Below are 14,544 nucleotides of genomic sequence, written 5' to 3'. Positions count from 1 at the left end.
CGTTTCGCGTTTTGCGAATCGAACTAGAAATTTATGGCTCAAAATTCACTCTAAAACAACATGATTAAAGTCCTTTAATTAAATTAATCTTTGATAATAACGAATAGAGTAATTCATAAGCATTTTCAAATATTCGCCCTATTTAGTGCTGGTTGGATTCGCAGATCGGTTCGCTAGGAACATTCGAGCCAACTTCAGTTCAGTGTGTTTCTCTTTCTAGCGGCGGTGGCAGGAGCGCCGAGTCCAGTGCACTTGGTGCAGTTGAAGACGACGGATGTCTCGTTGTGTAATCCATCCAGTGGTGGCTAAGCTTCCACTCTTCGCTTGACTGTTGGCAGATGGCGACAGTGGTATAGTTCGGTACTTTCAAAAAAGCGCAGGACAACAATACTCCCAGGGGCGAGGGGGAGGACATCGAGGCGCGATGAGAATCGTCGACGAGATGGTGAAGCTGCGGCGTGGGCGTACGCGGAGCTAGGTGAGTAACGTTATGTTATCGTAGTATTCTCCGACACGCTAGATTTTTGCCGGGAAACAGGACGGGGCCACAGGACGGTGCCGTGCGTGGCGTCGTGCACGTCTTTCCTTTCCACGGAACTCTTGTCCCTCTCTCTCCCCGCGGCCGCGGGGAAACACTTTGCCCGTTGGGTGATCGCCGATCGCGGAACGAGATCTGGTCCCGGGGATCATTGTTCGCTTTAGGCACTCGACGCACCTCGAATCTTCACCGTCCGTACCGTCCGATTTCGTTGCGTCGCGGGATCGACAGGTGCATCATAACCTCTTTCGTTCCGGCGTGAGACGTGCGCGAGGCTCCTCGAGTCGTTCCGCGACGCACAGACGGACGGACGGACGGTCGGTCGGCTGGTTGGTACGCACGCGGTCTCGACGCATGCACGCACCGTCCTGGTTCGGCGTCGTTTTGACGATTACAAGTGTATTCGCGACGCTCAATCTGCCGCCTGGCCGATTTTTTATTTGTTGAGCGAAATCCAAGTTCGCTCTTGGTCACATTTTCTTGAGATGCTTTGATATTAATTTTCTGGTTTTTTTATTTTTTTTTTAATTATTCCGAGTGAGAACGACAGCATTGATTTTAAGCAGTATTAAATTTTGTGTGAAGATCAACTTGTATATTAAAAAATACAGATTAGTAAGTAAATGGAGCTAAGCAGAGTGGGAATTAATTTAAAAGAAATCAGGCACATTTAATTTAATTTAATTTGTTATGATGTACATTAGAAACGTGTTTTGCGTTAAATGGAAAGACAATTTAGAGAAAGAAATTAACATTAATTACAAGTAACGTAAGATAAAAATCAAGAATTGAAAAGATAAACCGAGATCCGCGCGCACGTGCGACTTAGTGAGTTAAAGAAAGAGAATGAGATAAGAAAGTGAAGACAGCTGTTCGTAAAGTCCTACGAAAGAAGTAGGTTTAATGAAAGAAAGCTTTTTCGTGTAGATATCTTTTCGATTGCGATCTCATACTCGGGACTTAATTCTTGAATGCGCAAGTTTCCCTAGTTTCAAGTATATTAATCTTTTAAATAAATAATTATCGCATAAGACATCTTGAAAAATATAAAAAAAAATTTTGCTTTACGTATTAGAACTCCTTTTCCTAATTGATTCAACTTGATTATATCTTCCTTGTTTTCGCCAAGCTGCACGTTTACTTTAATCTCCAGAGGATTAGCGGAACATATCACTTTACATATGTAGAGTTGCGCATTTAAGGGTTGAAAAGCGAGGATAAAGATCAGGTCGTATAGTTTCGTCCTAAGAGAAGATAGCCAGCACGAGCGAACTAGCCGGCAAAATTCGGAATTGTAAATCCAAGTCAGTTTATCTTTTCAAAGGCGAAATATTTATCTCCGTAATCGTATAAGTAAGGTTTTTGATCGAATTTTGGGGGGGGCCGTTGAGGGACGAGATTTGCGAGCCGCGCAAGTACCGCGATCGACACCGCGATAAACCTTATCCGTTTCCGATATTCAGTCCTCTCAAATTTATACCGAAGATCCTGAGTTTAATCTCGAGGTGATATATTATCTAGTCGGTACTGGGTGGAATTTTGAGACCGCCGTGATAAAACTGAAGGCGATATCTTAAATATGAAATTGAATTATGCAAAGTACATTACTCTCAGACCGCTCGTAATCGATTATTCGTATGTGAGATTTTTTTTTTCCTCTTTTTTTAAGGGTCCTCCAAACAGACCTTTACGAAAGGTCAATAAACACTCGAATCAATTCGCGATCGAAAATCTGGTATTCTATGCGCGCCGTTATTTCACTCAATCTGTCTCTACATGTCTGTTCAAGTTCAGATGAAAAGGGGGAGATGATAGACCAGATTAGCAGCCTCGTGGTAAAAACAAAGACAACAGCTTACAGAATTAATAGATAGTTCTTGAAAAGAGTACCGAGGGGAAAAATTTCAAGTTGAAGAAACAGGTTTTGCGAGTCTAATAAAAAAAAAAAAAATTATAATTAAAAAAGAAAAAAAAGGAAAGAAAGAAAGAAAGAACATGCTTTGAGTTTCGATCGACGCGAAACCGGGTTGCGTTTTTCGCCATTAATAAACACCCCTTAACAATACGCTTGCGGATACGAAATTCTATACATCTCAGCCACGAATGTTGTACTCACGCAAAAAAAAAAAAAAGACCGGCGTTATTCGAGTCTTTTGTACGAAGCCGCTCGTTCGGGGTGGTTTATGAGGATTAATGAATTCCGAGGTAGAGGAAAGAGAGAGAAGAGAATATCTCTTTGGCCACCCTTGCCTCCCACCTGTCCTTCTTCTACAAGCGTCACCAAATTTGCACTCCGGTTTCATGCCCCTCGTCTCCCGTTCCTCCCGCTACCCTACCATGATCCAACCTCTATTGATTGCTCTACCGCACTACTGCCCTACTTTTATGGCTTTACCCCACCAACACTCGGTCGCCCTCCACCCGTCCCCTTCCGGTCGCCATCCTCCTGCCGACGTCACGTATTACGCGTCCGTGGACGACCGCAGAGGGAAAGGGGTTGTGCGGACGTTCCCTTATAGCGAAAGGGTCGGTCTTGCAGGTGCGCAGGAAGGTGCAGGAGCAGCGCCGTTCCCAGGTTTCCGCGCTGCCACGGGGAAAAGGGAGCGAGACCCTCGAATCTCGGGGGTTGCAACCCCTCGCACGCGGGGGAGGGGGGGCTAGCCGAGATAGGTATCGTCGACGTGCGTTCAGCGCCGAACGAGGGTGATCCTCCCGCCGTGTATCAATGTGTCGATGAGAAAAGGGGGTGGAACTCGCGCGGGAAATGCTCGGCATCGCGAGCAAAAGTTAAATGCGCAGTCAAATCATCAGTTAAATGCGCAAGATTGTATTCTGACCTTTTCGCCGGGCGTCGCGCTTAGTGATAAGCGACCGACCCTTCGAGTACGAGTAATTCCTTTCCTGCGCGAGGACCCGCGACGTAAGGTAACAGTTTCCTTCTATTTTCGAGTCGCGCCGAGTCGTAAAATTGTCGCAAGCTATGTATACGCGCTACAGAGGGTGGAAATTTATTTTGCCGTCCCTTCTCGTCCTTCGTTTGTCTCACGAGTATCGCGAGCGGAGACCCCTCGTTTTCCTCGCCCCCGTTTACTTTTCGTAGTTATCACTTCGGTACCAGTTGGAAAAATCGTTTACGTCGTCTCTGAGCGTTTGGCGGACGAGAAAAACGTGTTGGATGAGTCCGAGACATGCTAATTTTAGGGGGGGTGCGTGTGCCATCCGAGCGGAATGTGCAATCTCGGTCGTAAATCGCGGACCTTTTCCCGGGCCCGTAAATCGCTCTTCGTAGCACATTATGCGCCGGCCTCGCGTGCACGAGGATCAAGGCTGCATGTGGCTTTGGGTTTATTTTTGAGGATCCCGTACGTTTCGTAGGGCAGCCTTTTGTTTTCTTTTTTTTCTTTTTTTTTCCTCCCTTCTCAGCTGGGATCGCGTGCCGAACGTGCCGGCGCGTGATATTTATACGATTCTCGTCCCGTTCTTCCTCTCTCTCGCACATTTCGCGTCGAGCCGGAAATGCGTCACGTTAATGCATGCCGCTTGCTGACGGGTTTTTTTTTAAGCCGCGACTTTCGGCGCGAATCCTTGAAAGAGGAAGACGCAATTCGGCTGGCCTTGTCGGCTTCCCGACTCCTCGGCGCACCTACTACCATCGCGCACCGGCCGTCGAAACAAATTACCACCGTGTGGCGTGACCCGTGGCGGTGAGGTTTCTTTTTTTAGCGTATCGAGCGGCAATCGATAGTTTTAACGGTTCGCCGAAACTAATCCGGCCCCGCCGGAACCGCGTCTCGCTGACGCCGACCGTTCTCCAATCGGCTAATCCGCGGGTGTCGGGATTTTAGCCGTTTTATCGGGTGCTTCTATTCGCCGGTTTTATAAATTAATTAAGATCTCGCGACTTTCGCGTCTAAGATCTTTCGCGGTCGCTAATTAACGTAATCGCCAAGTCGCGAAGTGGCGCGACTCGATGTTAGACCGGACGCGGCGCGAGTGATGCGATCGCATTATGGTCGTACGCGGGGTTAACTCCGCGCGAGTTGTAACAGCCCGTGTTTGATCGGACCTTGCGTCACTTCTGCCGGTCCCCCGCGGAATTCCGGAGGATAACCGAGCGGAAGATTCGCCCCGGGGGAAATTCCTGCCACATTGTCGGAATAAGTTTCTCGCTTATCTTTATTTTTGAGAGTAGGTAAAACGTTAGCGAAGTTTATATATCTTTTCTTAATTGAGAAAACGATGCCGATAAATTACAAGATGTTGTTCCCGCAAAATGGATTTGAGAAATTAAATTAAAAATTGTTCTTGAGCTTCCCGTGACGTATTTTAACTACTACGTAACCGTCATTATTTGTAGGACGTTTACTCGTCAGAATTCTATAGAGTGACATATTTCGGGAAACGTCGTTATATGCGGACGCTATTTCTGTTCGGTATTTAACGATATATATCTAACTCTTATACAAGTCTCACTTACATTACTATTTGTAGAATATCCACGGTTTGCGGTCGAAACAACTTCGTTTATGTCAGCGAGCGTAATTTATCTTCTATTTCGGACCCGCGAGCTTTTATAGGTGACAAAGGTACATTTCGTGCAACAAAGAGAATCCAATAACACGATTCCCGTGCAAGGTAGTAATAAAACAGATAAAAAAGAAATCAAGTCGCGATTACACGAACTTTGCTGTTTTACAGACCTCAAAATAAGATGTGTCTCGTAAAAGAAAAAAAAAATTCCGTTTAAAAGGAACAATTTTTTTTGGGTACATCGTCACGATTTCTATCTCACCGATACCTCGAGTTACTCGAGTCACTTGCGGCGCAGAGCTCTACCGGTTTCGCGGCAGGGTGCCCCTTTATTTCCGGATCGCGTGGCTTCCGATCGAGCGGCCGGAAGAATTTCGGCGAAACCCGGGGCCGCTTATCGCTCGTATAAATTATATCGATAATCCGCGCGCGCGTGTGGCCAATGTCTTTATTTTTCCAAGGTCGTTGTGAACGAAGGTGGCGGCGAGGCAGCAAGATGACTCACACGCGGGGATTCGCTGAATCGCGGTCGGATCGATCCGCGGGAGCACGAGCGTGGTTACGTTAGGGGCAAATTACGGGATTTCGGTAGGGGTGGGTGCCAATTTTTCGGGCGCGCGCGACTACCGCCGACGAAACGCCTCGCTCCGCGTCGCCTCTTCGATTATCGCGAGTAAAACGCGGAGCACGTGGAGGGTAGGGACGCGTCACGCGTGTCCCGTGAACGGGGTGAGGTACCTCGGCGTCGCCGTCCTTCGAGGGAATTCCCGCCCTGCGGTCTCGATCGAAGGTACTCGGCCGGAGGTGAAGGTCAAGTTCGTCAGTCGACGATATCTGATGATTTACCCGCCATTACGATATCTCACGGGATATCTCGCCTCGAAGGGCTGAGGGGGGTAATTTAGATCACTGCACGTCCCGGTTCTCCCCCCTTACCCTTTCACGGGGAATGCCGTCGCGTGGCGTGCGCAATTTATCAGCGACTGCCGCGGATAGGCACGTGGGTCTACGATTTGCCGGGGGAGAGAAAAGTGATAATGTTCTTTTACATGATTCTGCCGTTATAAAGCCGCGCGTACGTCCAAATGATTATTATCTTTTATACAACTGAGATATCTCAAAGGCACAAGATATTTGAAAGCTCCGCGCTCTATGATGCTCCCATCGCGATATTTTTATACCTCAAGAATAACGAGACGAAATCGATTTGTACGAAAGAGAGACATACGATAGACTCGCAAATACACGATCTTATTTTACCGAAACCGAATGTCTCCACTGTCTCCTGCAAAATTAATTTATCGATTTATTCAGATGAGAGACTTTTAAGGCTGGCGTGGAGTTTTCTTGCTCTTCGAGGTCAGATTTTATTCTTTTTATCGCGCGCGATTTACCAAGACTTTTTTTTTTTTTTTTTTATTCAACTGAATGGCACATACAACGGCCGTAAAATACTTCGAACAGCCTCGTGTACGTGTTACGTTCGTTGATCTCGCAAATTGACTGTCTTTTAATGACGGTCGAGTCCCGCGATACATTAACCGATGTATAGCCTACGATAAAATCGACCTGCAACTTTGTCGCTAATATGACTTGGCTATTATTTAAGCCTGCCGATGTACGCGCATAGGTGTTTCCTAGGTACTCTCTGACTCACTCGCCGCGGGATCGAAATTACAGCCATTAGGTGACCGCAACGGTGACAAAAGTAACGCGCCAGGCATTTCGACGCGGCTTGACCTATGGTCTATTACCTCCGGCACGTCATTGACAGATGCATCACCGGGTTATATCTCTCGATCAAGCTGATTGAATTATTTAGCATTTTATAATTAGCGCATTTTGGTGTTTTCCCATCCGCTTTTCGTCATCGGATCATTGTCTATTCTCGGGCTGCTTACCGGATTGTCAGGCCGGAGTTGTCGTTTAATTAATTGACAGATATATTATTAGTCGTCGTGCAATTAAACCCCTGCGACGATATAAAACGGCGCATAAGAAACTCCGTTCGTCAGGCTGGCTTCTGAGTCATCCGACAAGCTGGATAAATCACATTGTTCCTTCATTATACCGGCGACCGGTGTGCCGCGGATAGAAAAACCAGGCCGATAGTTCATCGGATTTCAGCCGTGAAATGCCACTAGCCTGGGGAATTGAGAGAGAAAAGAGCAACGACGCGATATTTTACTTACCGTGTGTCTCGGAATCGGTCCATTGTGACTCTCGTTTTTTTTTTCTTTTTTTTTTCTTTTTCCGGAAAATTTTTTGACCTCAACGTTTTCTTTCTTTTCCCTTTCGCTGAAATATTTTCACTCCCACGTGGCTATCGGCAGATATCGGGAAAATATTGCGGAGATCGATTCGCGAATTTGCGTTAACTCTATCGCGTGCACGTGGATCCGCATTTGCATTTATTATCGCGTGCATGTTTACGAAGGGCGAGCTTTCGATCAGGTATCAAGAACTGCGGGAAACACGTGATTGCGCCAATAGACCCTTGGCAAATTTAACGCTCCGACGTGTGACGCACGTGGAAATTTTTCGCGAACGTCAGAACGACCCGACCGTGAATTCAATTAACGTAACGATACAATTAATTAACATTTTAAATAATTAATAATTTGTTGGGCCTCGACAACCTGTTTATTTCTTAAGCGCACCCTGTTTACCTATCACGCGCGTTTTCTCGGGTCGGATTTCTTATAAAGTTCTAAGGCACATCTGGTCGTTTACCCACAGAACTTACGGAACTTTTCCGCATTCCATAAAATGATGGTCTTAGTCCCGACCTCCTCGGTGTCTTTGCTCTTGCGATGCAACGACCGCGGTTCACGCGCGTTTATCGTGTGAATATTTTATGAGGCAATCGGCATATCTTCGAGATAATTATTCGGGAAAATGATATATGGAACTACCGTGGAAGTTCTCTCGCGTTGCATTGTCCCTCGCGGGTATCTACGTATCGTATAATCAAAGAATTTCTTACAATGACATTGATTTATTATTCTTTGTTCCCGGGAGTTCGCATACTCAGAGAAAAAAAAATATGGTTATCTATGGATCCAAGCGTAATTTGTTAGCTATTTCACTGATGAATATCGTTAACTCGATCACATTTATTATGTTAGTTATTAAATATTTTTTTTTTTTTTAATTGGTGCGTTAAAAAGATATTTACGCTTTTATCGCGATTTTGTAACTCGGAATTTTGCGAGTTCAGATACTTTATGCGAATCTCGCTTTTTCTTTTGAAGATTTTACAATCTTCAGACTTTTACGAAATAAATATTTTATCTTTGTCGTGCACGTGTCTGTTCCTCGCGTCACGTGCGTTCGATTCGAGTCAATAGAAGAGGCAGTAAAACATTTTAATATTACAGTAATGTAAAGACAGAGAGAAAGCCGTACTTGCATGCCACTTGTAAGTGCGGTTAATGGTTGGATTCACTTCCGTGAATACTGACAGGTTCTCTTATTAAAAATTACGACGATTGTTGGCGAAAACAAGTAGCTAGATACATCAAAGTGCGCACAACAAGCATAAAGACGTTTATTTCTCGGACAAATTCACGAGCGAATAATTTTCCACCTTTCAAATTACGAAATATGAAATACGTCATTATTGAACAATAAATGTTTCCCGAAGGGGTAGTGTTTTAAAATTTTGCCATTTATAACGCAAAGTAATATATAATTCGCGAAGTAATATTTTTTGTGTAACTAGCAAAAGTGTTTTTTTAATATTAAAAGTGTCGTCGATCGTACAACCGACCTTTAAATCATATTTATGCCGATTATGGCGAGAACTGTCGAAGCTTCCGCTGCCAAATAGTTGCGAAAATCGTGTTGACGTTAATTCACGTCCGGTATTTTTGGTCAGGCCTACAGAGAGATATAAACTTCTCGGTCGTTGGAGATCTTCACGTTCTTTCATTGATGCTGGCGTCAGAGATCATCTTGACGTAGTTCTGAACGCGAGCCAAGAGCGATCATTCTTCCCGGGGTATAAGCCAACGTTATTCAATCTCCCTCGAGCGGTTCGCGACGGTAAAAAGGTAGACAGTCGATTATTTTTTTTTTCTTTTTTCTTTTTTTCTTTGGGTGGCAGCTTGGTGATAATCTAATTGCGAGGAAACGTAATAATTCTATTTTATACAAGACGAAATGGAAAAGGAGAGGAAATGTTATTAACAAATGTCCTGTGGCGTTAATACGTAATTACTCTTGTGACGCTTTTGCGATTTAAATTTTATTTGTGAAAAATTTTCCTTTAAATTTCTCTCCAAGGCGTCCAATTAATCGAGTGCTCCGCGGAAAATCGCGTAGATACATCTCGCGTGTCAGACGTCAGTTTTAATTCACCCCGCCTCTCTCCGTGCGCCGTTTAATTTTCACCGATAAATTATCGAGTGACACGAGAACCTACGAGAGCGAAGAAAAGGATCGGCTCGAGTATATCACAATTTGCGAGAAACTTTCGCGGAACGGTTGATCGCCCGCGTGGTTTCGCTACTCATTTAGTCGCGGATTTCATTGTTCACTCAATTTCAAATTTCACGAGATTAATATCCAAGTATAATCCCCAGCGTTACTTTATGCACAATTGAAACCGTTCGACTTCGCGATAATTGTTAAAGTTCGGAGGGATATTCGACCGCAGGTGGAAAATTCACGCGGGATCGCGCGCGGTTTCGGAGCTTAATGGAGTCTGAACGCGGGGCTGTCAACGTTGAATCATCAGGATGACAGTAAATGCAACTTGTCAGCCGGAGGAAGAGAAAGAGAGAAACGGCACGCGGCCAGTATTGATCCGCGCTCACTGCGGTCCACGCGTGGCGGAAACCGCACATCTTTTCGCGCGCCCGCTTCCAATTTCGGCGCATTCTTTCCGTGCGCTCGTCCGCGAAGTGACGTTTCATCGTCCGCTTCCCTCGCTTGTCAATTTTTTTTTTTTCCCCTCAGCGACCGCGAACGAGATTCAGCAAGATCGAAACCGAATCCCGTCGTCTCGCGGGAGTGAACCCGAACTTCTGCCCGGACGATAAAAATACAACGATCGCGGCATTTATTTTTACGGCCGACTGTAAAAACACACGATCCGACGATCGAGAGCCAACCGGGGAAAAAAAAAAAAAATCTCGTACCCGGGGAAGCCCGTGAAACAGCGCCGCAAGGCGTGACGGGAGGGGGAGGGAAAAAAAAAGGGGGATCGCGTTAATAACGCCGCCGGCCGATTAATAATCACCCCGCGAATGCCCGGGGAGAAACGGCGGGAGGGCAGAGGGTCAGCAAAGACGTCAGAGACGGTTGTGTGCTTATCGATAAAAGGTGCATTCGCGTATCCTTTATCTCCTCGATTATTTTTACGATAAACCGATAATTTTCGCGAGACCGCTGTTGCTGCCGGCGCGTTCACGGCAGCCCGAGGAACTTAATCGAGAGAAGCGTTAAAGGCCACGAAGATTCGCGGAAGTTGTTAATAGGATTTGGCCCGTGCAGATTTTTCCATCTCTCGGGATACTCGGTTTAATTTTATTTCAATATTGCTTGACGCGCGATGCGCCGCTGCAACGCGGGAAAGGGTTGTGCCTGCGCCGGGAGGACGTGCGATGGGGAGAGAAAAAGACGTCACGTTACGAGAGATCGACGCTCGTAAGCGCGCTAAAAGCGCGTCGAGACGTGTATCCGTCGATGGATATGTGGGCAGTCCCGGTCGGTGTCGGGTCGGCGGCGCGCGGCAGGGCGGTGGTTGCGAAAATATTTTCATTATAAATAGCGGCCGGCCGACCACGGCGGTCGGGTCGGCGCGGAAGGCGCGAAGCAAGTCTTCCGCTCGCTGATCTTACGGGCTTGAATATGTCAGAGAACGCTAGAACCCGGAGGGGAAGTTAGGCTTACCGTCTATGCCGGGTTTCCCGAACGCGTCAAAGCAGGCGGAAACCGCAGTCTTTTTTTTTTTTTCCCTCGCTGCCCCTTGCCGCTCCAGGAATTCCTCGCCGTGGGAAAATAAATGATCTTTCTCGGCGATCGTCGTGGAAATACTCGATTAAAAATTTTCGTTACGCTGATCTAAATTCCGAAAATAGATTTCAAGGTGAATTTAAACTAATTCCAACCAGCGTCTCGATCAGATAGAATTTATTTACCGCTCGCTGCTGCATTTATTCGCTGCATCTCACATGACTAGGAACGCACAGATCTTGTTAACATGCTATTTTATTTTATCGCCAAGCTGTTCTTTTTCGAAAGAACCGCAGCATTCGGTGGAATTCTAATGGAACCGCCGCTGCGCTCGCGTGACGTTTCAGGGACTCTTATTTCTTTCCTGTTTGTCGCGGAAAATTGTCGGGCGAGAGGCGACATCAACACATTCGCGCTCTACATCTTGTTCACAATCTCGTCTCACATTTGTTATCGGAACGACGTGGGCAAGCGGGTCTCGTTTTAATCTTTTTGCAGCGGGAAGTACCGCCGTTATTCGCTGGCCGCGTCGGAAACTAAGAGGATTCTATCGTAACAGCTCTCTCTTTCCATGAAATTTCGACGGAACATATTTGTTAATAGCTTTTCTCACCCCCGGCATCTCGTCTTCGCCGGGCTTTCGTTTATATTTTATTCGGTTCCCGGTTTAATTCCCCGATGAAACTCGCCCGAGCTTAGAATTGACAAAAACGCGAGGACCTATATGTAGGTACGCTCGGTTATTTATGATCGAACGGAAACGTAACGCTGTCCATAAAACCGAAAGCCACAAAGGCAGCTTCGGTCCGCCAGGGGATGAGTCCCGTAAACGTCTTCGTCGTTTATTCTCTGACCTATTTGCCGATATATAGGTCATGGAGTTCAGCAACCCAGGTCGGTATCCGAGTCGACCGCTATAGCGGGTGACCTGAATAGAAGCGATTAGATCGCGCTTCGTTTCGGAGCTGGGTGCCTCCCTCGCGGGATACCCACGCGCGTGAATCACCACCCCTTCGATCTCGCCCCTCGCGAGCGAGATAATTTGGAGACGTTCCGGATTTTCGAACCTCCCCGGGTATATATTTCGAAGAGGAAACGTGCTCACGGGCTCGTTTGGCATCGCGCGGCGCTCTAATTGAGCAATCGTGTATCGAGGTGGATTATACCTCGATCCTCTCCGTTGGAGGCTACGACGTTTCGTTCACACATCTCTCTTCGTCGAGTGTGAGATACGCGCGCCGGCGATCCGCAAGTTGGAACGAAGGCAGACCGTTCGTCTCGTCTTGTGACGATATCCGACGCGCTTTACGCACTCCGCGATCCGCGAGCAGACAATGCCGAGACGCAGCTGCCGTCGCGTCGAATGATTATTGCAAAACCGACGGCGAGTACCAATTTTAAAGCGGACGCGCGTCCGCCGTGTCGTTGCTCTTGAAACGTATTTCGTAGGTAGGTAGACTGACGCGGTTCGCGGAACTCGGGAAGTCTCGCCGGGAGCCTGGAAAGAGATAAGGAAGTTACGGGTCCCTAAAGTGCAAAGACCGAGGAGGCGTGTTTCGATCGCGCTCGACTCGTTAGGTTTCGCGACGCGGTCAGTCGAGCGGCGTATCAAGTATTTATCCACAGGTGGCCGCCGGCGTTAAATACGGGGTTGCAGCGGCTGCGACGAGATATATCGGGGGTGGGCGAAAGCGGGAGAAAAGGAGAGTTCAAAGGGCGCCCGTGCGGATATCCTTATTCGAATGTTTAACTCTTGCGCGCGAGGGTGCCCGATGCGCGTCCGTCCAGGGAGAGTAGGTCGTTTCCATGGCGACAAGGGGGTGCATCGGACTGGTATCGCTAAAACTGAACGGGACGCACCTCCTCCCCGCCGCCTACACCTTCTCTCTCTTGACGGGACAGCCTCTGGAGTCGGCTCCTCGTCCTCTCTTTATCGTCCCGCGGATTCGTCCCACGCCTCCTGCGAAATATCCTGCTCCGTACCTGTGTTCCACTGTATCTGCGCTCCTAGGTCATCCCGTTGAAATTGGGTTAGACCTCGGAATTAGGAGCCGCTGACTCCGTCGTGCGAACGTGTTTCCAGCAGGAGATCGTGACGTTATTACTTGGTATTCCGTCAATTATACAGCACCTGTACATACATAACATTAATATATCGATAGATTAATATGTCGCCTAAAAAAATTACTTAAACTCTAAGCAAGAGAAAATTTCTTCGTTAATTCCGAAAATAAATTTTTTTACATTTTATTGGACGAGCTTAGGCACATAGGAATATAAAATCTTTTTCAAGTTTCGAGTAATTTAAGAAATTAAATTTTTTTGAGGAAAGCTTTTATAGACATTCGCATGTAAATTTATAGTCCGTTGATATTTTACTGTTTCAAGATTATATTAATCTTGTCAAAAACGACAGTCTTTTTCGAAGTTCAGTCACGGCGAACGTCTCTCAACGTTTGTCGATTAATAATCGCGATAAAATTATCCCAATTAATCACAGATTTTACTTCCTGGATGGATGGAGATTCGCGCTCGTATCTCTTATCCTTCTCTTCCGCCCGCATCGCGTAAACCCGCGGTCGCTCTTGCTCGCGATCGATTTCTATCACGGGGAGAGTGGTTTTTAGTGCTGCGGGGAAGATATTTGCGCGGGGAAACCGGGATATCGACAGTAAACTGAGCACCTTCTGCTCTCGTGCTCCTCAGGTCCTGATAAAATCAACTTCGCGCGAACAATGTGTTCTTTATATCCAACTTGATACTTCTCTAATATCGCTAATATGTTGCAATTTGAGCTGTGCTCTAGAAGAAGAGGAAAAGTCTTTTTAATCCTCTCTTTCTTCCGGGATATCGTTTCGATCCGTCTAAAGATCCCGTTTTATTTATTAATATTTTTTAAATTTTGATTCAATTAATTGAGCACTTTGTTTAATAAATATCCTCGTTGTAAAACTTTTTTTTTTTCTTTTTCTTTGTACTATTGTTCGAGCAGGGCTTTCTTTTAGACGAGATTGCTCGCGAATCGATACGCAGTGACATATATTTTTTTTTTTTTTTTGTGCGGGACACCCTGTATTATTCCAGGGAACACAGGGGTGCACGACCTAGTTACGCTTGGGCGTGTTATATGGGTCATAGACACCATTCGCACTCGGTTGCACGTGCGCGCGCACACGCTCCTCACGCGTGCTGACTCCGTTCGCAGGAGCGAGCGAAACTCACGAATGTGGGGCAAGAAGGTTTTCTCACCCTGCGCTTTCGCCGTTTTCTCGCGTTTAACGATTAAACGACCGCGCCACGAAGGTCGATCCTTCCCCAACAAAAATACGAGAATGAAAAAATCACGACGGCGTGTCCTATCTCATGGTTTATTTTATAATTAAGCGCGACCGAGCACTTGCCAGCCTTTGTGTGCGAAACGGTTTCAATCTCGCCTATGCGACATATGAGAAGAGCGACGATGGAGAACATAAAAAAATAAAAAAAAAAAAGAAAGGGAAAAAAGAAAAAAAATG

The 14,544-nt window shown here is 46.4% G+C and overlaps 1 protein-coding gene across 1 annotated transcript in view; it reads left to right on the top strand.

Annotated features, from left to right (window-relative positions):
- The first annotated feature begins 305 nt into the window (after positions 1-305).
- The window catches only part of LOC139109361 (R3H domain-containing protein 1-like), a 28,679-nt gene continuing 14,440 nt past the window's right edge, over positions 306-14,544 (top strand). Inside the window, exon 1 of the mRNA XM_070668363.1 lies at positions 306-478. The gene's annotated coding sequence lies outside the window, so the exon portion shown is untranslated. The remainder of the gene's footprint in view (positions 479-14,544) is intronic.

The sequence above is a fragment of the Cardiocondyla obscurior genome, linkage group LG17, assembly GCF_019399895.1.
Source record: "Cardiocondyla obscurior isolate alpha-2009 linkage group LG17, Cobs3.1, whole genome shotgun sequence".
NCBI lineage: Eukaryota > Metazoa > Arthropoda > Insecta > Hymenoptera > Formicidae > Cardiocondyla > Cardiocondyla obscurior.
The sequence above is the reverse complement of the archived record's forward strand: the minus strand, read 5'-3'. Positions and strand labels throughout refer to the sequence as shown.